Source organism: Peromyscus eremicus, chromosome 10 (genome assembly GCF_949786415.1).
Source record: "Peromyscus eremicus chromosome 10, PerEre_H2_v1, whole genome shotgun sequence".
NCBI classification, from domain to species: domain Eukaryota; kingdom Metazoa; phylum Chordata; class Mammalia; order Rodentia; family Cricetidae; genus Peromyscus; species Peromyscus eremicus.
Genome location: NC_081426.1, coordinates 49,207,262 through 49,232,124, shown reverse-complemented (window position 1 = coordinate 49,232,124; position 24,863 = coordinate 49,207,262). Strand labels below are relative to the sequence as shown.

The following is a 24,863-nucleotide window of genomic DNA, read 5'->3' as shown; positions in this document are numbered from 1 at the left end:
AGTAGAAGAGACAATACAATCCCAAAGTCTTCAATTTAAAATTTTATATTTTCAGTAAAGTCCTTCATACTATAGCTAAGAATGTATCAGAGTCCTCTTAAAAAAAGATATTACAAATATTATTTCATGAAAAGAGAACTTTTACCAGTAACAAAATTGTCCGGTTCGCCTCTTTCTTCTCTTGATACATTTCACAGATTGTGGTATATTTTATTTTGGAGGGAATACATAAGCAGGTGCAATGGATCTTTGCAGTCAGTCTTTGAAACCATGAATTATAAGGCTTCCCCCTCTTTATTTCTCCATATTTAATGAGGAAAGTGTAGGTTGGGTTTTGTGGACTGTCCTTAAATAATTTGATATGTTTTATGACCATGTAGTAGAGTTGTCTCTGGCCTTTAGAGAAAGAAGCTGTTTAGAATTCAAAATAAGAAGGCCAAGTATTGAACACCATTGGCACTTACTCTTTCCTTATTGGATTTTTTTCAGTACTGTAAAATAGATAAATTATTTTTATTCCTTAGCTCAGGTCCAAATGTTGATGACTGAATTTTCTTGTTAATGTGAAGAACTTCATATGAATAAGTTTTTCATCTATTTTTTAACTTTATGTTAGAGACAGGAAATGTGTCAGACAGGGTTTAAATATGCGTTCCTATCTCCATTTGTGAATTAACTTTCAGAGAGAAGCAGAAAAAGAGAGAGAGAGAGAGAGAAGAAAAAGACAGGGGATCTCAAAAATAAAAGGAGATGGCTCTTCTATTTCTATGTGGTGAACTTTGCTACTCTTTCCTATAAGATATTTTGTTGCCATTTTGCTTCCTGAGAACTACTAATTTTCTAAGTTATGTGTTTGTTCTTGCAACTGTAGATTAGAAAATAAATACAATATCTGATTTTTGTGATTTAACTGTTGTTTTAGCTGTCCATAATGTCTCTTTTTTCCCCCTAAAATAGCCTAGGATACTGAAAATGTAACCATTTAAATTAGGCTGTTACACAGAATGGATACAACACCAGATTTCATTGCTCTTCTTTTGGTTAGGGGATAAAGTAATTAAGTCAACAGTGTCAGAATTGTGGGGACCAATTTTAAATGAGTAAGATTTCTCCAGACATTTTTAAAGCAAAACCTTGTAATAAAAAAGAAACACTGCAAAGACATCCACTCTGTCTGGTACTTTCTTTTGGCTAGATCTGACTAGATATTGATGGAAAAGTTGAGTGAGAAATGATATTTAGGACTCCAATAGTCAATAAGGAATAAGCTTTTACAAAATGTCAATATGTCATTAACAACCTAACAAAAATCTACTTATTAGATTTACCAATTCACACACTAATTCCCATTTTGAAGCTCCTAAGAGTTTTTATAATTAAACAGCTCACCCTTTTAAAAAAAGTTACTTATCAATGTTACAATTCTGTTAGTTCTACAAAATCAAAGTGTGTAGCTAGAGTTTTCCTGCCTGGCCCACAGTCAGGGCAAATCTCTCTCACCTGCCAGTCCCACAGCCTCTCAGACCCAACCAAGTAAACACAGAGACTTATATTGGTTACAAACTGTATGGCCATGGCAGGCTTCTTGCTAACTGTTCTTACAGTTTAAATTAATTCATTTCCATAAACCTATCCCTTGCCACATGGCTCGTGGCTTACCAGGATCTTCACATGCAGCTTGTCATGGTGGCCGCTGGCAGTGTCTCTCTGACTCAGCCTTCCACTTCCCAGCTTTATTCTCCTCCTTGCCCCGCCTATACTTCCTGCCTAGCCAACGGCCAATCAGTGTTTTATTGATTAATTAGCAACACATTTGCCATACATCCCACAGCAAAAGTGTGCAGTTGCAATGTATTTATCACAAAATCACCTGTTCTATACTGGACTGTGGTTCTCCTTTTGTGTCTCCAGGCCCAGAAAAATTTGTCCTTGAAATTTTGGAAAGAGATGCACTTTGGTGCACTGAACAAATTCTTAAAACCTGTTTTATATAAAACCTTTAATGTTTCTTCATGGCATCATAAGAGAGTCCTTAAGCTCTGAATTCTGAATTCTGAATTTTGTTCAGCTTCTTCAAGGAATGGGTGTTTGTGATGGAATTTTTAGTCTCAAGTGCCCCAGTGAGCTTTTCCTTTTGTCCATTTTGTTTAAGGCAGTACTGACAGTGCTGGGAGTGACTGCAGGATCATTACAAAGGTAGCTTTGTGAATTATCACTAAGAAGAGTATTATGTATATATTTTAATACTTTCAGGGAATCTTTGTTTCATTTTATGCAAATACGTGAAAATCCTTGCAAATATTAGATTATTTTGTCCAGCCCATGATTTGGGTTAGTCCATTTGCATAATGAAAAAGAAATCACTGTAGATGATCCAGTAGAGATGACATTACAGTAAGCTGCTTTGTGTATTTGTAGGCAAGACTGTATGGAAATATTTACATTTCTCTTTGATTAATACCTAGGAATAAACAAATTTTAGGCCAAACCTATGGGAATCATTCACAGTGAAAATAAAGACACTGAAATTAGTTCTATTCCAAATAGTGTTCATCTTGATTTTGCTATCACATTATCTCTATTTGCATAGAATTCATAGGGATTTTTACTTTCTTATATATTTCATGCATATGGTTCATATTTTTCATGAAGGCCTGACTGTGACCAAAGTGTGTTCTTGGTGCCTGAAGAAGTCCCAGGAAAGAAAGTTAGATTTCCTGAAACTGGTGTAACAGATGATTTTTAACAGCTTTTCTTATTTGTTGGATCCTTTCATTTATGTTGTGCCCTAATACAATGGGTGATGTCAAATGTGATGGCTAATCTCATCTAGCCATCTCACCAATGCCACAAAGTATCCAAACATTTGATCAGTTATTCTAGATAATTCCAGAAGGTGTTTTAGGATGATATTGATATTTAAATTGAAAGAATGATGCAGATTATTTTCATTATTGTGGTGGACTATAGCAGATCAGTTGATAGCCTGAATAGAAAATGCTGGTCATCACCCGATTCATAGAATGTCTGACTGTAATGTGTGTGTGTGTAAGCTTCTTGACGTCAGATTCAACCTGAACTACAACCTTTTTTGGGGATAGAAATGTACAATGAATTCACGTGGATTTCCAGTTAATGACTTGTTTTGCAAATGCAGGAGCATGCTGTTTCTATTTTCACCTGAGCAGATTCTTTACCATAATTTTACACACACACACACACAGACACACACACACACACACACACACACACACACACACACACACTATTCCCTGTTTCTCTGGAAATCTATAATACATATGTTTTATGGAATTCAGCACAATGAACTGAACAATGCCTCTAGAAAGGTGGAAGACACAGACACTTGATGGTGTCACACCCAAATCAAATTAAGTTATTTGCAACTTAAGCAGCCACCCAAATTGAGGAAAGGCTACACAATATCTTCGCAAACATGGACGGCATTTCCAATCCTCAAAGTGATCTTTTCTTGTTCAGGTCCATTTTGAGGGGAAGCCTCAGAGCCAGGAAGCTAGTTGTGAGTTGGATTGAATTGAAAGCATCTAGGACCCAAAACAATGGTCCAGGGTAACAAAAATCACTAGCTAGTGAGAAAAGAAATGTATTTCTCTTCAATTACTGGCTTGAAGAAACCAACTGGAAATCTAAAGGATAAAATAGAAAATAAAGCCTCCCTCCATCAACCCCTTGTCAATGCACCCACCCACTCCCTCCATAAAAATGCTTATCTGTCTTTGCAGAAAACATTTGATGTTTCCTGCAAGCTGACCTTCCTTTGTAGACCAGTATCTTTAAGTGATGAATCATTCCTGCAAGATCTCCTGGTGTTCTTTTCAAGCAGGTGTTAGCTTATTTTTGAGAAGCAGAGAGCTTTACTTTCTAATGCTGCACTGGATTAAATGTATTCAAATACAGTATCTCCTTTGAATTGTATTTTGAAATGCTTTGCAACCATCCTGTGTTTATATTCCTGAAGTGGAAATTATGTACATTCTCTGTGTCTTCAAAATACCCCTCTTATAAGTTCTTTGTATCATTATTATTTTGAAGACCATATCAGAGTGGCTTCACTGAGATATTTTTAAAATGATTATTATTCTGTTGTGTTATTTAACTAGATGGCATTTCATTAGAATTTTATATTAAAGTTTTAAATGAACTTTATTTTTTTTAAAAATGCTTTCCCATATTCAATATAATCCCTAATTATAACAGAAAGCAGATAACTGAAATGCCTTATTTCAAAATTCAGCGTGTTACAAATAAACATGGAGTGTGCTCTGTGCATTTATGAGGAAGGTGTTGGAATTATTCATAAATCACCATTTCAATAAACATTCACTGGATGTCTGTGTTGTACCTGCATTGGATGCTTCTATTCTTGACTACCAGTAATATTAGTCTCTGAGTCACATGTAAATATATATTTTATAATAACTATATTTATCAGGAATTATTGAATTTTCAAAATGTACAGTTCTACTCGTCTCACCTCCCTTGAGTATCATTTTTCAGGAACTCTTCCTAGTATGAACTAAAATTCTCCTATTCACTCTTTAAAGAGTATTGTATTTCATCATATTTCCTGTAAAGTTCAAACTTTTAGTCATGTCTAGAATTCACTTCATGATCTCATCACGTAGGTGTGTAACACCCCACCTTCCTTAATCTTGTCTTGGGTGTGGAACAAAACATCCTATAGTGTCAGTAGTAGCTGCTTCCTGAAAGAGACGTGGTCTGACAGGCTGCCTCACTCTCTTCCCTGCATGCTTTCCCTACCACAGTAGATAATACCTTTAAACTGGGGGCCACAGGAAACATTCTCTGGCTTTAGTTGCCTTTACTGTGTATTTTGTCGCGTCAATGTGGAAAAAAAACTAAACGCTAATAGCTAAACCAGAATATCATGGCATGAGCCGACGACACTGAGTATAATGTAGCCCAGGGAAAAAAAAAAACTGAGTAAAGAAAACGCATAAAAAGTCTGGAGCTTTTCATGTGCTTACCAGTCTTAGGGTAGATGAACTCTTGACATTCCTTCTATTAATCTCATCGAAACTGAGTGCATATGCTATAGTATGATTCAAAGAAAGCACTGGAGAAGATTTTTGGCTTCTGGCTGAGGACAGCATTAAAGGAAGGAGGTGGAAAATGACTGAGTAAAAGTTTTGCAAGGAAGTTTTGTGGACTGGATGTATTGTGAGATCATATCTTACTTATAAAAATGAACTTTTGAAATAAATCTGTTTTGGAAATCTCACCAGCATGGCAAGTGATATGATAATTTCAATATCAAAATGAAAATTACCTTTGAATTTTAATCCCAACCTTGCTATCAGAATGGGAAAATCTTTAACACAGAGAGTGTACAAAACAGATCGCAAATACAATTATGGAGGTAAGTTTAAATTATTGTAACTTCTATATTCTCAAAGCATATCAATGGTAGATGTTTTAGTGATGAGATAATTATATTATAAAGTATTTATTGTGATAAGTGCAACTATTAAATAATTTTATCAATTGTTTACATGAAAACGATATTTGTGAGTTTTGTTAGAAGGCCAAATAGAATTTTTTAAAAAAAAATGTTAAAATCAATGGCTAATGTTGATAATTTTCTGAACTAGCAGATAAGTGTTATTTATGTTAACAAATAACATATCAAATAAATGCTTAGATAGTACTTCAAAAAGAGAGTTGTTAGAGATCAAATATTTGCTTTATTTTTAGGTCACGTATTTATAGGATCGAAGTGCTCAAAGATTCCTGAAGTGATTTTTGGACATTTGGATGAATTTTTTCTGGGGTACCTATATTTTTGTCTATGATATATATATATATATATATATATATATATATATATACATATATATATGTCATACATTCTCATCAAATGATGTGCGATTTTACTGAGACATGGTATCATTCATGATATATAAATCTGTATAAAATGAGTTAATATTGTAGTGTTCCTCCTTAATTTACTTTTATGAGAATTCCATACGTGAGTGTAATACTTAAATAATTTCCACTGCCTCCTCCAGCTCCTCCTTTGAATACTCTCCCTATTAAATAGTCCTTAGTTACATGCATAAACACACATTTCTGCAAGTTATTATAGAAGGGCCTTCAATACACTTCACCACCAAGTGATCACTGCGGCCCTTCAGATGATTACTCATTTGTATCTCAGATTTTTCCAGCTGTACTGTTCTCCTTTTCAGGTACAAGGGTGATGGAGCTTGAAAATCTCATTATCGCTTTGATACTATAACACAGAAATTTTGTAACCAATCCCTCCTCTCAAAGCAAATGTCATAATCCAATGTATATATAAGGAACTACCAACTAGGCAAAATTCTATTTAGTAGGCAACATCATCATAGCTTTAAACTGAGGGGAAAACAAAATATTCATGTGTTACTGAATAAACATATTGATGTTTCAAATGTATCTGCCCATTAATCCTCAGATATTTAGTAAATAGGAAAGTACTCTGGTGATTGTGGTAAGTAAGGCACCCTCAAGGCTCTAAACTCCAGCCAAGTCGTATTTCAGTATTTCACTGAACCAACAAACTTTCACACTGTGCATTCAAGGGCATCATCACGGCTTTCATTATTTATGTGTCTGAAAAGCATATGCAAACTGCATTCTCTAATGTCCCAATTAACACATATGAACTTCTCTCAGTTCTTTCGAGAACATTTAATTTTTGATAATAATCAAGTAAACTATTCCAAAACCGGGAAGCCTACTTAAATTTGTTATTTTCCCCTAAATCTATATGGCTTTGAAGAAGCTAATTAAATCAATTAAATATTAAAATTTCAAGGACTGAAACATAACAAAAGTGTTCTCTTGGAATTTAAAAAGAAAACATGTGCTTCTCACAAATCTCGGGGGAATTAATAACACCTCCCGTGGAAATCACCAAAGTGGTTCTTCAAAGAAATATAATGCATTTAGGGAAAAAATTATGAGTTTGGTCATATCCAATTTATTTAGTATGTATTTTCCTCCTATACTTTTCTCTCTTTTGATAATGCCCACATTAAAAATGCATCTGAGTTAGTCCTGATTCCACTAGTCAAAGGCAAACCTCTGACTCACTCTGCTTATACAGATTATTTTGTAGGCTTTCATATATATTTTTTTAATTTTTATCATTGTTGAGCAATTCATACATGAATACTCTATTCATATTTTTACTTTACCCTTTCTGACATCCAACTCTTTCCAAGCCTCCTTAGCAATTCATCCCCATCCTTATACAATTCATGACTTCTTCTAGAATTATAATTGCATATATGTGTATATATACACTCATATGTGTGTGTGTGTGTGTGTGTGTGTGTGTGTGTGTGTAAATATAGCCTGCTCAGTCTATTTAGTGTTGTTCATATGTATATGGGTTTAGGGCTGAATTGGTCACTTGGGCTTGAATGACATAGCAGGGGTTTCCTTCCTGCAGCAGATAGATTTTTCCTCTCTTGCAGTAGCCTTAAAAACATGCAACTCTTTACCGAGGGGTGGAGTTTTGTGAGATTTCTGCCATGTAGGTCACGTAGGTTAACAATATCAACAGATGGTGTCATTATTTATGTCACAGTTATGCAACCATACATATATTAGTGTAGCACCAATCTTAAAAGGTCTTGCCAGCTTCTCACCTGATCTTGTTTCCTCAAACTGGAAGCCTCTGTGTCCTCATCCAAATGGATCTCAGCTGAACAGCTGTTAAAAGCCAAAAAGCTTAACAAACTTAGTTCCTGGTCCTCACGCCTTATATACCTTTCTGCTTCCTGCCATCACTTCCTGGGATTAAAGGCGTGTGTCACCATGCCTGGCTGTTTCCAGTGTGGCTTCGAACTCACAGACATCTGGATGGATCTCTGCCTTTGGAATACTAGGATTAAAGGTGTGTGTGCCACCATTTTCTGGCCTCTATGTCTATCGAGTGGCTGTTCTGTTTTCTGACCCCAGTTAAGTTTATTAGGGTGCACTATATATTGGGGGATACAATATCACCACATATTAGTGTTTCATGGGTCTATCTGCTCTGTCATTGAATTCTTATGAGCACTAACTTTTATAAAACAAAACTGAACAGAAAATATAGAGAATTATACTGTGAAAACTTCCTGGGGCCTTTCAAGTTTTGTGAATACCATTTTCACAAATGGTTAGGGAGTCAAATGGTTCTAAATTATATTCTGGTGGTTTAAGTCAATTAATAACAATTCTAAAGCTATTGCATAACAAAAGAATTGTAAAAAATGATTCTGAAGAAAGTTTGCATTACTGCTACTGTATATTTGTGGGTTGTATGCTTCAGTGGGCTTGGAATTTTAAGCTTCTCATAAGTATGCGTGGACTACTTTTCTATACCAACCTTGTTTTCATATGGGAAGTCACTACTTTTTTTTGTTTTGTTTTCAAGAGTAGTTTTTAAAATCAAAGTGATCTACTCAAATAACTGTAATTCAAAATGCAAGTGACACGATAAAGATTTGTGTCTGAAACCGTGGTTGCCACACCACAGAAAAGAGGCTTTCAAAACTCTAAATCCAGCTTGAATCATCTGAGTTGTGTTCCCTAAATATATGGTGTTTGGGACTGTCCTTGATCCCTAAGAGACACCAGGGGCTACATCAATAATTGATATCATTTTGTGAATCGCTTAGACTACCCTGACACACTTTTTGAAAGGAGGTTTCTCATGCCTGCTACTAGGGTTTTTGCTAGTCCGTGGTACATTGTCAGCCCAAGCCGTTTGACTTGATTTAAACTGTAAATATGTGTATATTATATTTACTATATGTGTGTCCACACACACATATATGTGTATATTCTGTATTGTTGTAGGTAAATATAAAACAATGTGATTCCTTGACGCTGTCATTTGCCCTCCTTCCTCCTTCTCCTTCTGTGCTCATCTTCTCTCCTCCTCACTTGGAACCCCCTCGTTATTAATACCTTTCCTACTTCACATCATCAATACCCTTTATTCTTGACAACTCCACATGGTCCATTTATGCTTTCCTGACTTTTTGTGGTCACCCCATGTTGTATACCAACATCTGAAGATTTGGAGCTAAAAACTGCCAATGAGGTAGAACATTCAGTGTTTGTCTTTCTGGGTCTGAATTTCCTCACTAATTTTGGTCCATTTACCCGGTAATTTCATTTATTTAAACTGAAGAATAGTATCCCATTGTGTATATGTACCACATTTTCATCATCCATTTATCTATCAAAAGGCATTTACATTGTTTCCATTTCCTGGCTTTTGTGAATAGGGTGGCAAAAAATAAACTATTAAAAAAAATCAAATAAAAGGAAATGGAACTTTTTAAAGTATGTTTTTACAAAAGAATATATACACAAGAATTAAACATCCTAGTGAGTTCCATCTTTATTTGATTTTCCAATTCAAGTCTGTTTATTTGATAACCAAGGAATATTGAATATTAGAAGAGAAACATGACTGTAGTTCTTTTACTCCACACAATTAGGCACTGCTTTGTTTTATCTCCCCAACTTCAGAGAATGGGGGAAAGCACATAAGTAAAAAGAATAAAATAAAAAGTAATAAAAAAGTACATGATAAAAATGAATAAATAATGCAGAAAATGCCATACATTGTGACACTGGTCTCCTTTGAAAAGATAAGTCTTCCACAATGCAGCTCAGTCATGATTATCATGCTTACTGATAGCTCTTCATTTTGTAGCTTTCCTTAACTAAGTCTCGTGAAAGGATTTAAGAGTATTTACGTAAGCAAATAGGGAAGATAGGGGGGATGTGGAATAGTAACTATGTAATAAATAAATATATAACATGAATACTAGCTTTGACTCTCTAGTTAGATATCTATTATTAAATTGGTGTTCCAACAGAAATCAAGAGAAGAGTAAGAGACAATTAGGGCACTATTTCAAGAGAAGAGGGATAGAATACACATTGTATGAAGACAGAAAAAGGAACTGGAGGAACAGGAAAGGATAAAGGGGTCAGGGATGGGAAAACATGGTAGAAGATGTAGCAACTGACAGTGAAGATCTTTGAAAATATTAGATGGAAACCCACTGCTATAGAAATTTCCTAAAATATAAACATATGCATACATAAAAAGGAGTCTAAATAGGACTGTACTACACTGAGGGACAATATATTTTCCAGAAACCACCAAATATGAAGCCCCATGACCGATATGGGTTAACTCCTTTCAAGTTGTTGGTTGCGAGGGTCTCACATTCCACCCCTGCAAATATTCCAGGTTACTACTATTGTACATGGCTACTGTGTTGAACTTGATAGTAAGACTCTGATGCTGAAGACCACGCATACATAACTCATAGGACATGGTACCAATATGCCGGTACCAACATGGCAGTGTCATTTTTACTAGATAACTTTTATGTAGAAGAAGGTGTTTCATATTTTGGCAGGGGATAAAAATAATCAGCAGTCTTATCCAACAAGGAGTCCTACAGGTCAAAATATTGACTGGCCTGGCTAGATATGGCCACTGTGCTAAAGTGTCATGAATGTGATGGAAATAACCAGTTACTTTCTGATTACATTTAAAGTCCACTCTACAAGATGAAACACATGTCCAGTACCATTAGTTGGGTCAAAAACCCATATTTTTCTATGTATAGACCCCAGGGAAAACTATTATCATGCAAAATTGCCATAGCAAAAAACTCCTAAGTTCTTATTGGTATACCTACAGACTAATACAACTTGCAGTCATCAACAGAGAAGCTTTCTTCAGAAGTAGATAGTTTTTAGTACAAGGAACCAAAACAGTTCAAGTTCTGAGAATTAGAGACTGTATAGTTCTCAACTCTAAATGGGACATCTGAATAACAGGGATTCCCTCTGCAGCTCAGAGATCATTCAGAAAGAGGAAGAAAGTGAATTGAAAGAGCCAGAGAAATTGAATGTGAGAGAGTATTTGCCAGGCATGAGAGTGTCATTGCACATGCAAATTCATTCCAAATGTTACTACATGCACCCAACCTGCACAAGAGCCAGGAAAAACCTCAGCATGGATGGGGGATGAAGTCCCATCTCCAGCTGAGGAAGTATTGGGAGTTAGTAGCTGCTGTGGGAGAGTCAGTTTTCTCTCAGGGTTGGGGCCTTTAAGAGGCTTAACTGTGTTCCAGAAGATATTCTCATGGGTATGCAGTACATAGGAATTGGACTCAATGGGTTTCAAAAAATAATACACATGAATTTGGCAGGATAATGTAGTGGGGATAAGGAATGAATTGGAGGGGAAGGAATTGGAGGTTTGGTCCAAATACATTGTGTGCATAACTAAGTAACAACAAAACACTGAAAATAATAATTTCTAAGCTATTGGTCTACAAGGTATACTTAAGATACATTTCATTGTAGTTCACTCTGTATGTAACATAGTGATACATGTATATCTCCAGAGGTTATCTCTTACTCTTTTCTTGTCTCAGGAACACAGTGATTAGTTTGAGACAAAACAACTTGCATGTGAATCTCAACATCTGGTGTACAATTTTCCTATACAGGCTTTAACAGTACAAAGAAGTCCACAGACTTTGTTCAACTGATGACTATCCATGGGTATTGGTCTCTGGATTTTCTCATTGTGAGGTTGACCTGGCCTCATTTCTGTGGCTCTCTGTAACACTGGAGATGCTCTCTGGGGTCTTTATGTGCAACCTGTAGTTCTCACATTAGAATTTTATACTTATGAAGTCAGACCTGAGAAACTTTTGTTAGAGAGTTAGAAATTTAATTACTTTTAATACACATGCACACACACACACACACACACACACACACACACATATTTCTACCCATGAAGTAAGAGACAACAATTACCACATTTAAGCCAAGGTGCACTAAAAAGCAGCCTTCTAATTACTATTCTTCCAAATGCAGAGTACAGTATAGAAACTTTATTTTAATAGAAATGTATGTGATTACTGAGGGAGCATATGCTGTTTTCAGATGAGTGTTTCTTTTGAATTTCAAAATGTCTTTACTATAAATTGATGTGCCTTTCTAGACACCCTTACACTATTATTTATTTGAGTATATATTTATCTAACATTTCAGAGATATTACCATAGGCTATAAACTTGAGACACTTTCTTAAACAACACATAAACTTCTCCTATTCCATGTAAGTATAAGTATAGTCTATCTGAGAAAATAAACCATAACATCTGTTATGTTATACCAATCAATATAATATGAGATATAGTCTGGAATAGGAGAACGTACAACACTTTGTTTAGTTTATGAATCAATAAAAGTCTGTCCACCAAGTGAAAAATGTCTATGTTATTCAAGTGAAAAGCTTGGTATCATGTTACCATAAGTCAAGTATAATAAGTCAAGTACATGGTCATAATAAAATAGCTTAAATATGTGCCACATGGCATTAGGAATAATTTTATTCCTATTTCACAAATGGTACTACTATGTTAATATCAACTGGGGATGTCTTTTGGACTTCTTGTGCTTTAAATACCAAAATGTCTTTCATTCCAGAGTTTGGCTCCACCCTCCTTTATTTTCCTTCTATCTAATAAATACAAGAAGCCAATGGAAGAAAATCAGCCTGGAGAAGACTAGTTCATGTCTTAAAATCTTAGACCAGAAATCATCCTATTATGGGAGCTAGTCATATGATCAGAGTTATATGGATTAATAAATGCTATGATACGGTTGTGCTTGAAAAGCAGATCTCCATTAAGGGAAAAGAATTAAGAAACGTAAGTGGACAATAGATCATCCAGAAAAATGACATGAGGACATTGTTTAACTGGACAGAGTGAGAAAGCCATTATTTTATTAAAGATAAATCAATGAACAGGATTCATATATTGTTTAGTGAAAGCATGATGAACATAAGAGTAGCATAAAGTCATAAATTATATAAAACTCCTATGAACTTAGGAGAAAAATGAGGAAGAGCTAAAGAGGGAATTTTGGAAATCTTCATGGAAACACATCTTCAAGAATACTTAAAATAGGCTGGGTGCCTTTAATCCCAGCACTTGGGAGGCAGAGGCAGGTGGATCTCTGCGAGTTCGAGGCCAGCCTGGGCTACAGAGTGAGTTCCAGGAAAGGCTCCAAAGCTACAAAGAGAAACCCTGTCTCAAAACCACCACCACAACAAAATATGAGTCTTCTATTATTTAAAATTTGACTCTAATTATTTGGATTTGAACAAAAACATTAGCAGAGCATTTAAGTAGGAATAGATGAGGCATATTGTTATGTCAGAATCTACTTTTTCACTGCCAGTTACAATTTTAATATAGATCATTGATCAAGTATGAATGTATGCTAGAATGAACAAGTAGATAAAACTCCATGGAAAGTTTACAAGCTAATAAAACAGTAAATGAAGTTTTAAAGAAGGTTTATGGTGAACAGGTTGATTAAAATTTCTAAAAATGACACCTAATGTTCACTAAACCAAACAAATCCTGAGAAGACAGGAATCAAGTATGGTGATTGAACTCAACACAAAAGTATAAAGTTTAGAATATATAAAATGATAATTATATATTATCAAATGTTTGAAATATAAATATTATAAAAAATAATTCAAATCTTAAGTCAAATAAAACACATTAAGTAGAAACCAATGATTTATTCAAGAATTTCAAAATTGAGAAAAAGTAATCAAAAAGACAGAAAACATAGCTTTTCATGGATGACATATACTTCTTCTGGAAGACAGGATATTCCTCTATTCCCCATTTCCTCCAGAATAACTGATAAAAACTCCAAATAACTATTCACACAGCCTTTTAATTATGACCCCCAGAAGAACCTTGACATCACCATTATCCTAGACACTGGCTTGGAAAAGTTAGACAGAGAAAAGAAGCACAAGACAGTAGGAAGCATAAAGGAAGGTTGGAAGGATAGAGAAGAACCAAACAGAAAAGTGTGAGTAAAGAAGTGAGAAAAAGCAGGAAAAAGAAACAGAAAAGAAAAACATATAAACTGAAAAATAAAAATGATATATAATTAGATTATTTATATTATAATATATTATAATAAAATAATATATTTTATTATATATAATAAAAATTATATATAATATATATAATAAATTAAGTTTACCTTGCAGGGCACTATTTCTTCAATGAAGTCTGTGAGTGAACACTTGGCCTACCTTTTAGAAAATTAGATGACCAAGTAAAATTATTCGACTTAGGGTAGAGTAATAACTCAATTTTCTATTGGTCAACTGCAAGTATTCCCCTGTTTTAATTTTCAATTTTTATTTTATGTTTTTGAGAATTTCATTCACGTATATATGTTCATATGAACCATGAATTCCACCAATTACCCAGTAGATCATACGAACACATTCACCTCCCATTCTAACTGCTTACATTCTCCCTATCTCTGAGTCCAGTTACTACTGCCCATATGTGTAGAGGTATAGGGCTGTCTTCTAGAATCTCTAAACACCTAACAGTAACCACATCCTCAAAAATGAGTCATTTCTTCCTCCCCTAGCAGCCATCAACTGCCAATAGCTCCCCAGTAGGGGAGGAACCTAAAGGTCTACTCCCCATCCCTGCTAGAAATTTAGCTGGCTTTATCTGATGAAGGTCTTTCATGAATGCAACAGCCATGTTGTCTCAAGAAAATTGCATTACATAGCATCCCTTCCATCTACTGACTATTTGCCTCAATCCTGAGCCTTGTTCGGGAAAAGTTAACAAAATATTCTTTGTAGATATGAGCATTCATAACCACTGATTTTCAGCTCCTTTACCATAGCTCCAAATACTGGATCAATCATTTAATAAAATAAATTTTTTTCATGTGGAGACTTAGTTATGACACATTGCGATGACTGGATTTCCATCAACATGACACGAACTAGAGTCATCTGTATAGCTAGAGTTTTCTCTCAGGATCACGTCAAGCCCTGGCAGTCCGACAGCCCACTTATAAAATAAACATGCAGATGATTATATTATTTAAACTGTTTGGCCTAATGGCTCAGGCTTCTTGTTAGTGTTCTTATATCTTAAATTAACCCATTTCTATTAGTCTATAAGTTGCCACATGACTGGTGGCTTACTGGTACTTTACATCTCGCTTGTCGTGGCGGGGGCTGGCAGCGTCTTTCTCCTCAGCCTTCCACCTCCCAGAACTCTTCTCCTCCTTGTTCTGCCTACCCTATCCTTCCTGCCTGGCTACTGGCCAATCAGAGTTTTATTTATTCACAACATACAGGACACCCCACAGCACATCTGAGAAGAGGTCTCTCCAGCTGAGAAAATATTCCTGTACAAATTGTTTAGCATGGTGTTTTGGTGGGAATCCTAACAGTGGGAGTGGGAATGTTTCTGACTCTTTTACCTGTTCTTGGGACCCTTTTATACTACTGGATTTTCTCACATAGCCTTGATAAGAGGGTTTGTGCCTAGTCATATTGTTACTTGTTATGCCACATTCTTTTGATATCCATGGAAGGCATGCTCATTTCTGAAGAGAAATGGATAAGGAATAGACCTGAGGGAAAGAGGAGGCAAGGAGAGGAACTGAGATGAGCAGAGGGCATAGAAACTGTGGTCAGAATAATTTGTATAAGCAATTTTTTTTTTAAAATGACCTATACACAAACTTGTGGGGCATTTTTGTAACACGAATCTTAAAGGGTCTTATTAATAAAAAACTCAGGAGCCTGGTATTGGGGTGAATGCTGAAAGATCAGAGAAACAGAATAAGCCACAGCTAACCACCTCCTCAATTCCTCAGCTGATCCTGTTTCCTCAAACTGGAAGCCTCTGAATCCTCATCCAAATGGATCTCAGCTGAACTGCTGCTAAAAGCCTAAAAGCTTATAAAGCTTCTAGATCCAGGTCCTGATGCCTTATATACCTTTCTGCTTCTTGCCATAGCTTCCTGGGATTTAAGGCATGTGTCTTTCCCAAGCAAGACATGAGATCTCAAGTACTGGGATTAAAGGTGTGTGTCACCATGCCCGGCTATTTCCAGTGTGGCTTTGAACTCACAGAGATTCGAATGAATCTCTGCCTCCAGAAGGCTAGGATTAAAGGTGTGTGTGCCACCATTTTCTGGCCTCTATGTCTATCGAGTGGCTGTTCTGTTCTTTGACCCCAGATAAGTTTATTAGGGTGCACAGTGTATTGGGGAACACAATATCACCCAACATTTTCTTGATCACAGACTGATAGTGGAAGTGCCTAGGCCATTGTGGATGTTACCATCCCTAGAAAGGAGGACCTGGAATGTATAGGAAACTGAGCAAGTCAAAAGGAACAAGCCAGTAACTTCCTTCTATGGCTTCTGCTCCATTTTCCTGTTTTTGTTTATTTGTTTGTTTTGTTTTGCTGTTGTTTTTCAGTTTCCTGTTTTGAGTTCCTTCCATGATGACTTCTTTAAAGGAGAGTTGCAAGCTGAAAAAAAAATATTTCCTTCCAAGCTGTTTTTAGTCATACTGTTTATCACAGCAATATAAAAATCTTAAGATAGGAAGTAAAGCAGTGGTTGCCAGAATTCATGCTCTCAGTATTGGGCAAGAATATGGGAATACATGTAAAAAAATTAAATATCATAATGCATACTTAGATTAAATGAACACAATTTCAACAATTATAGGATAAATTCATAAAATTAGATGTTTGGGAATTATCTTGTACTTTAAACTGTTTCTTCTATTTCCAGATTTCCCACATATGCTGAGAAAAGCCTTATACACAAAAATGTCTTGGTGTAGAAGATTTATCATCATTTTAATTTTAAATCTTAATACTTCAGTATGTCTATATAACTTTTCTGTAACACTCATAATCCTTATTTATTTCTGCTTTTAGTTATTGGTTTAACATACTTGAATATTAGTGTTTGGCTTGACCTCAGGGCCTTTCAAGTGCTAGGCTAGGTAAGCTTTTGGGAGTTGTCTTGGATGAGGTATTTAGCTTAAGTTACTCAGGCAGCATCAGCTTAAGGGAGAAACATTTAATATTAACATGTATAAGGTTTTATTGCCCATCAGAACAAAGTTATCTCTGGCAAATGATGTTTTTATGAGATAGATGCTGTCAAGACTAATAGCAGAGGAAAAAAAAACAGAAAAGGAAAATCCGTTTGAAACAAAACTTCCTTCTCCATAAGAAAGGGGTAAAGTTGAGTGTTTTAGAACCATTATCATAATCACTTAAACATTAGGCATCCTACATGAAATCATTAAGGCCATACTATTCTTATACTCAAGAAACCTTGGCTCACTAATTCAAATACCAATGTATGTTGAATTTTTATTATGTTCATGACATTGTACTGATCTTGAAACTCTTAGGAGGGTCAACCATTCCTAACTTTATTAAGTTTCTGTACATCATTAAAACATTCAAAATATATTTTAATCTTTATTTGCCCAAACTTTTCTGCTGGAGAAAGATTGTGAGAAAAAAAAATGAAGCTCAAATATTGAATTGATTATCTATTGAGAAATTGTAAAAAAGGAAATAAAGAGACATTTCATTGAATAGAATGTGTTTAAGTTGTCCATGTAACCTGAGCACAAGAAATAGACCATACATAATCATAAAATTCAAAGAAGTACCTTAAAAGAAGGGGGAGATAAGACAGTGACTATGAAAATAAACACACCTTAGGAATCTGCTTAATGTTTTTCTTAATTAAAACATACAGGAAGACAATGTTTTTAAGGATATCTAATCTGATAAGTGAAATTTGCTGTTTGAGTAATAAAGTATAACACATATATATTTTATATTATCATTATGCACTTATACAGAAGGATTATTTCTTGGCATATATGCACCATGAAACAAAATTAATATCATTTTTTTCATTATGGTATTTGATTGAAGCCAGTCTCTTTATACACCTAGAATAGTGTATATTCTATTGTCAGAAAAATGAAAATTTTGCAGTAAAATATAGCAAGAGGTAATATTTAGTTATGATGTGCACATTAGAAATTTTCATATTTGAACTGAAGCTATAATCAAATGATTCAGAATGAATTTCCTTCATTCATGTTTTGGAGGTTTAGAGTATGAGGCATGAATTCCTTCCTGTGGTGTGGACATTTAGTCCAATTAGACAACTGTTGTTCACCCCCAAAAGTGAGTGTCACTATTGTATCCTTATGGTTGTCTTGTCAAGCTGGTCATTATTTTGGTTCATAGGTATCATTGATGGGTAGGACTACTGACTGATTTCTTCCCTTGGAAGCTTTTCAAGGGATATCATGAGAGAAAACTCTTCATACCATTTCCAACTATTGCCTTGAACCAGAAGTTATGCTAAAATTCATTTTTCACAGTTTTGTTATATTTTTCTACTAGTAACTACTACAAAATAATGCAGTTATTTTCTCCACTGATTTACATCCCTGTTAACACTCACCTTAACAAAGTGTTTGTCTTCTCTATTTTTCTCTTGACTTCATATATACAACCTCAAGTCTGCTTTCTTATTATTATTAGATGATTAGATATCTAGCAATCATTTTTATATTCCTTTGGTGAATCTCATTTGATGGTGTTTAAGTGTCCCAAAAGACATCAAAAGAATGTAAGAGTTCCATTTCCTTTGTGTGCCAGACAGGTTTATCTATCACCTTAACAAGATAAACACATTTTTTAAAATTTTTATTTTATAGTTAATTTAATTTTACATATCAGCCATGGATTCCCCTGTCCTCCCTCCTCCCACCCCCAGCCTTCTCCCCCAATCCACCCCACATTCCCAACTCCTCCAAGGCAAGGTCTCCCCTGGGGATTCAGCTCAGCCTGATAGATTCAGTTGAGGCAGATCCCGTCCCCTCCTCCCTACACCAAGGCTGAGCAAAATGTCTCAGCATAGTACCTAGGTTCCAGAAAGCCAGCTCATGCACTAAGGACAGGCCCCGGTCCCACTGCCTGGGGCCCTCCTAAATAGTTCAAGCTAATCAACTGTCTTACTTTTCCAGAAGGCCTGATCCAGTTCCATGGGGCTCCTCAGCTATTGTTTCACAGTTCATGTGGTTTCCACTAGTTTGGCTATTTGTCCCTGTGCTTTTTCCAATCATGGTCTCAATATCTCTTGCTCATGTAATCCCTCCTCTCTCTCACCGATTGGACTCCTGGAGCTCCACCTGGGGCCTGGCCATGGATCTCTGCATCTGCTTCCATCAGTCACTGGATGAGAGTTCTATTATGACAGTTAGGGTGTTCGGCCATTCGATCACTAAAGTAGGTCAGCTCAGGCACTCTCTCAACCATTGCCACTAGTCTATAGTGGAAGTAGTTTTGTGGATTTCTGGGGACCTCTCTAGCACTCTGCTTTTTCCTATTCCCATGGTATCTTCATTTATCATGGTATCTCTTTCCTTGTTCTCCCACTCTGTTCCTGATCCAGGTGGTGCCTCCCGCTCCCCTAAGCTCACCTTCCCTGACACTTGCCCTCCATTACCCCCCTCCCCAAATCCAGTTTGCTCACGGAGATTTCATCCATTTCTCTGTTGTTAGGCGATCCCTGTGTCTTTCTTAGGGTCCTCTTTACCAGGTAGCCTCCCTGGAGTTGTGAGTTGCACTCTGGTTATCCTTTGCTTTACATCAGGTTTACTGAATATATGTAGGAAATTCTCAAGAATAAAGAAACATTATAAAAACTAAGCTTTAGAAATTCATCAGAAATATTTCTATATGAGTTTTTATTTACATGCTTTATTAAAAGTTACAGTTGAAAAATGTAATGGTCAATAATCCTTGTGACATATTTGGAGAACCAAAAAAAAAAAATCCAATCTAATGAGTGGCGGGCTAACTTTTCTGATTTGTTGCAAAAGCTTTAGTCCATATTTGTGTCACACTCATCACCATGCCTGTTTTATTGATTTAGCATTGATATATGTGAAATATAAATCAATATTAAGTGTTATGGATATGCATATCTGCTTTCACTATGATTAATTTTCCAAGGAGGGAGGAGAAATAGCAGTAGCTAAAACACTACAAAAATGCAGTCGGAATGCGAATGTAACTTTTACATGATTAACCAACCATGTAAAACTAGCATCTTTGAACTATAGATATTTTCACTTAATATGACAGTTAACTACGCTTTCTTTAAGGAAAAAAATTCTACAAAAAAATGGGACAGATTTTCAATTCATTTGTAACTTGAACTGTTTTATACATCTAAAGGAGAGATAATGCCTATTTCCTTACTGCTTTAACTTTACATGCTTTTACTCTGAAATAAAATAGATCCCTCTTTCTGGCTAGCTTCTCTTGCTCTAAAGCTTAAATTGCTCTTTAGATGTCTCCTTTCATAATGAAGATTAAACCTTGCTTTGAAATACCTCCCGAAAGAGGGCTGGCTTATTGTCAGATTACGATGATTGTAGAATGTAACCCAATTAATATCTCTATACCTTTTACTGGAAATGTGCAATAATTTATGTTCATCAGAGTGTCTTTACCAATTAAAAACTGAAAATTACTGTAAGGATTACTACCTTTGTTCTTTCTTTAGGATTCTTATTGCAAAGCACCCATCTAGGTACTTGTTCTCTGTCTGATCAATTTTATTAACAACCCACCATTAATTCTTTTGAGGCTCATACTGTTGAACTGTTTCTAAGAGGAAAATATATTTGATATATTTATGTGCTTGAATTTCTCAATTAATTTATTTGCTTTGGGAAAAATTTAAAACCCCTGAGGATTGTACTGTTCCATATAGTTAGCAAATATTCACAAACAATTTTAAATTATCAGTTTCATAACAGAATACTTATCCCTTATATTTGTGCTTGTACATATCTACTAGAATTTATCCTGTTACTAATGATAATGTCATTCATTCATAACCATTTGTACATTGAGTTTTAAATGGTCATATGTGGACTGATATTATTAATTGTGATTCACAGAGGGTCTAAATTTGAAGTTATTTGGAAACTAAATTCAGTAGAGCATTTGTCATATTGTTTGCCACTACTTTAGATTATCTAAAAATTTTTGAGAACTATGCAGTTTCAACACTACACAAATATAAAAATGAATAAGTAAACATGTATTTGAAATAGAAATAAATTGAATGAAACAAAATATATTTTCAGTGTATTAACACTTCTGTTTACCACTGAAGCTAAATTTGTCATGATTCAAAGTGTTTATTATTTTAATAACAGGGTAAATTATGTTTTTGTATATTCAGACTGAATCATTTCATTTTGTCTGTAGGAAGCACGCATGTGTATATGAATGTATTATCAAGAAGTAAAAATTAACACAAGTCTGTTTGAGGTGTAGAAGACCACTCTGTGCCATCATGTTGGAAAGATTTCTCAGCAAATTACCTTTCCTTTTTCTACTTACTATTTTGAGTTATGAGAAAGTAGCTTGAGCTTAATGCTGCAGTTTTTATTACTTCATATTTCTAATACAGTGAACCTCCTTTTTCTCTAAGGAGTTGCATCATGCTGGCCTTGAAGATCAAATCTAATAAGGAAACTGCTCATGCAAGAGTAACTCTAAGTATCATGTAGCAAAATGCAGCAGAAGCCATTGTCAAAAGCTGAGCCCGGGGAAAGCTGAATGACTCATAGATGAAAAAGAATCAGATGTAGATTTTTTAGTGGATGTTCCTGGTTCAGTGCTTTATATTATAGTGATAGGTTGGCCTAGAATCTAGTCACAATAAGGAGTCATTTACTGTGAGGAAAAACTGAAGTTGAGAAAATCTTTAGAAATTTCTCAGATTGAGGTAAAATGATGATGCTTTCCAACCCTGGGACCATGAGCAGTTTGTCTCTCCCAGAGACCAAGGCTGCGCCTGGGAGAGGAACACCTCTTCATTCCACAGAACTGCCAATGTGAACTCCTCAGTAAGGGAAAGTGTCAGCAGAGACTCAGCTGGGAGGATAACCCCTTTGTCCTAGAAAGGGGACACTCAGTAGCATATTGTCTGCATAGCATGTGCATAACATGATTATCTTGAAATAAATTTAAAGTAAGAACGTTGGACAGATTATATAATTCAGTTAGAGAAAAACTAAGTCCTTAGATATGCACTTCTGAAAATATGATGAAAAGGCATTGTCATTTTCAGTCTTTATACGTTCCCCTATTTTTTGAACCCTATTCTCTCTCCTCAGAGATATTTATGTAATGCTTTTTTTCACTTGCAATAAACCCATAAAAGTTTGTTTGTAAAATAACAATATGTTCTACTTCACACTTCTAAATATATATTTCCACAATTTCCTCAGTGTCAGGCTCACAACCTTCAGCCTTAAAGTACAGAATCATGTGTACAATATGAAGTATATTATTAAGAATTCAGTATTCTATACAATATCAATTGCAAAATAATCCTGCCCAAGGTATTTCTGTGTAAAACACAAGACTTCTTCCTCACTGATACCATTGGGACAGCTGTTTATGCTGTTTATAATACATGGTCTGACAAAAAAAATCTAATACTTCATTCTCTAAATGCATGTGCCTGATAACCTCTAGGTTTGCAGATAAAGGAGAGAAATGAATTTAAGTCATTGTCCCAAGACAACAGACCTCCTTACTATGTTTCTTTGTTCTTATGTTACCTATTGTCCTTATGGTCATGATAGTGCCTGGGGTAGAGTAAAATTTTGATAAATATTTATTGTTGCAAGTTAGTTATGCAGAGGCACAAAGTCATGAATGAAAATGACTAAGAAAGCAAGAATCCCATTGGAAAAATATGTAATTTTATGATCAAAACTTTGAAACACCTATACTGTTATAAAATCTTCAATTTTAATATATATATAATGTATTACACACATATATATGTATATGTATAAAGGTTTATTTAATAATTATATGTCCAGGGTTATAAGTTATGCTGCTAGCATTTTGTAAAGTTGCAAGAAAGTTCATTAGACTCCTGATCTTCACGAGGTCAAGAGTATATTAAATTTAAGATGAAAATAACCAAATTAGGGATGGAATGTGAACTATGTCATAACCTTTATTTTCCTTTTGCCACAAATACTTATCAAAAAAGTAAGAAATAGAACAAGTTCTTGATCTTGTGAACAAGATTGAGTAATTTGCATGATCACTCTAGTGATCTCACAACATCAATTGGCCTTAGAACTGTATCAGTTTAGTTGTACAATACTTCCAAGTTTCATTTTTTTCCAGCTAAAAATAATGAAGTGAGTGCTACATTCTCTGAAATCTCTTATCATTCTCTAAACCTACAAACAGCTTCTAATCATTTCCATCTACCTCATTTCTCATCTCTCTATCTTAAACCTTCAGCTTTTGTTATGAATGATTTTCATATTGTAGACAACAATAGTACAGTTTTGCAACATTACACATGTACATTCTATTACCTTTCTGCAATCAAAACATGAACCTAAACATTTCTTGCTCTCAAATACTCTGGCTCTAAGGAATTCATAGTATTATGGATCTGAATGACTTTTTTTTACAGAGTAGATAAAGAGATTATTGCCCTCATGACATTGATACGGCCTTTTAATTTGAATGGCTTTGCAGCATTCCTGGACTTGCCAGTACATGACTTTCAGCGAACAAGGATTTTACTGTTTCATTGATGAAAGCATTACTTTTATAATCTCCCATTATTTATCATCTCGGTGTTTTTCTAATTAATCAGATCGTCCAATCTCAACTTGTCATTCCCATAATGTGAAACAAATACTTACCTTCCAGTTGCACTGTACATGATGCATTTATTTCTTGATTTTAATGGTAAGTACAAAGATGAACAGAGTTGGTCAATAGAGTTGGTTCTACTATCTTCAATCATTTAACATATACTTAGTTTGTGGATATTTGCTTGTTCAAATGCTTCAGAATTATTTCAGTGCCACATAGAATGAGTGTCTCAATCTGAGTCTTGGCATTAATTTCCTGAGCCAATCTCCTCTGAGGGCAGAAGTGTCACTTAATACTGAGAAACACAGCCTTGTACTAGAGAAATGTTTCCATGCCTACATTCAGGCCGCAAAGCTTCATCTCCCACATCACACTCCTTCACACGTGTAGTCATGTTTAATTATGAAGTTCTTCTGAATAATCTGTGTTATAAGTTTTTTAAATTTTCCTCTCTTACAGTAATCCATAGGGAGAAATAAAGCACACAATGAAGACATTCACAGCAAAGAATGGTTTGAAACCTTTGAAATGTAGTTGAAAATTCTTATTTCACTCTGAGCATCTTGGTTAATTCTCCAAATTATTGCTGTGGTTACTCAGAGTCTCACTCACTTTATTAAAAGTTATTCCTATACACTGATACAATATAGCAAGAGACTGTTTTGTTTATAGAAGATCCAAAAATTTGTTATATTTTTCTATATCATGGCATAAAAAGACAACTTTGTGAATGCTTTTGTTCCCATTGGTTTCCATAAACTTAAACTCTTTCAAATTTTCTAGTGCATTACAATTTATAAGTCTCTCTATCACTTTATAATTGAAAAGACTATGGACAATTTTTATAAAGCTGAGCATTTTTTACCATATGTTGATTTCTTCTCATAGTTTTGTGACTTTCTTTTCATGAATTCTTAGAGAAGAAAACATATGAACTGAATTTTAGAATCAGGTTGACCTAGTTTCAATCCCCATCTTTCTGACTTTAAAAAGTTTCTGTTTTCTCTTGTGCATAGAAAGGGATAATGGAAAGAATTCTGGGGGACTGCAGGCCAGAGAATATTAGGGATCCATTTATGCACTCAGACCAGAATCTCATTGGCCTATTATGTCTAATGTAACTATTTGAAAACTCTGGAGACA

At 35.0% G+C, this 24,863-nt stretch overlaps 1 long non-coding RNA gene across 1 annotated transcript in view; it reads left to right on the top strand.

Annotated features, from left to right (window-relative positions):
* The first annotated feature begins 2,094 nt into the window (after positions 1-2,094).
* Positions 2,095-24,863, top strand: part of LOC131920674 (uncharacterized) — a 98,501-nt gene continuing 75,732 nt past the window's right edge. Inside the window, exon 1 of the long non-coding RNA XR_009381745.1 lies at positions 2,095-2,196. This is a non-coding gene — a long non-coding RNA (uncharacterized LOC131920674). The remainder of the gene's footprint in view (positions 2,197-24,863) is intronic.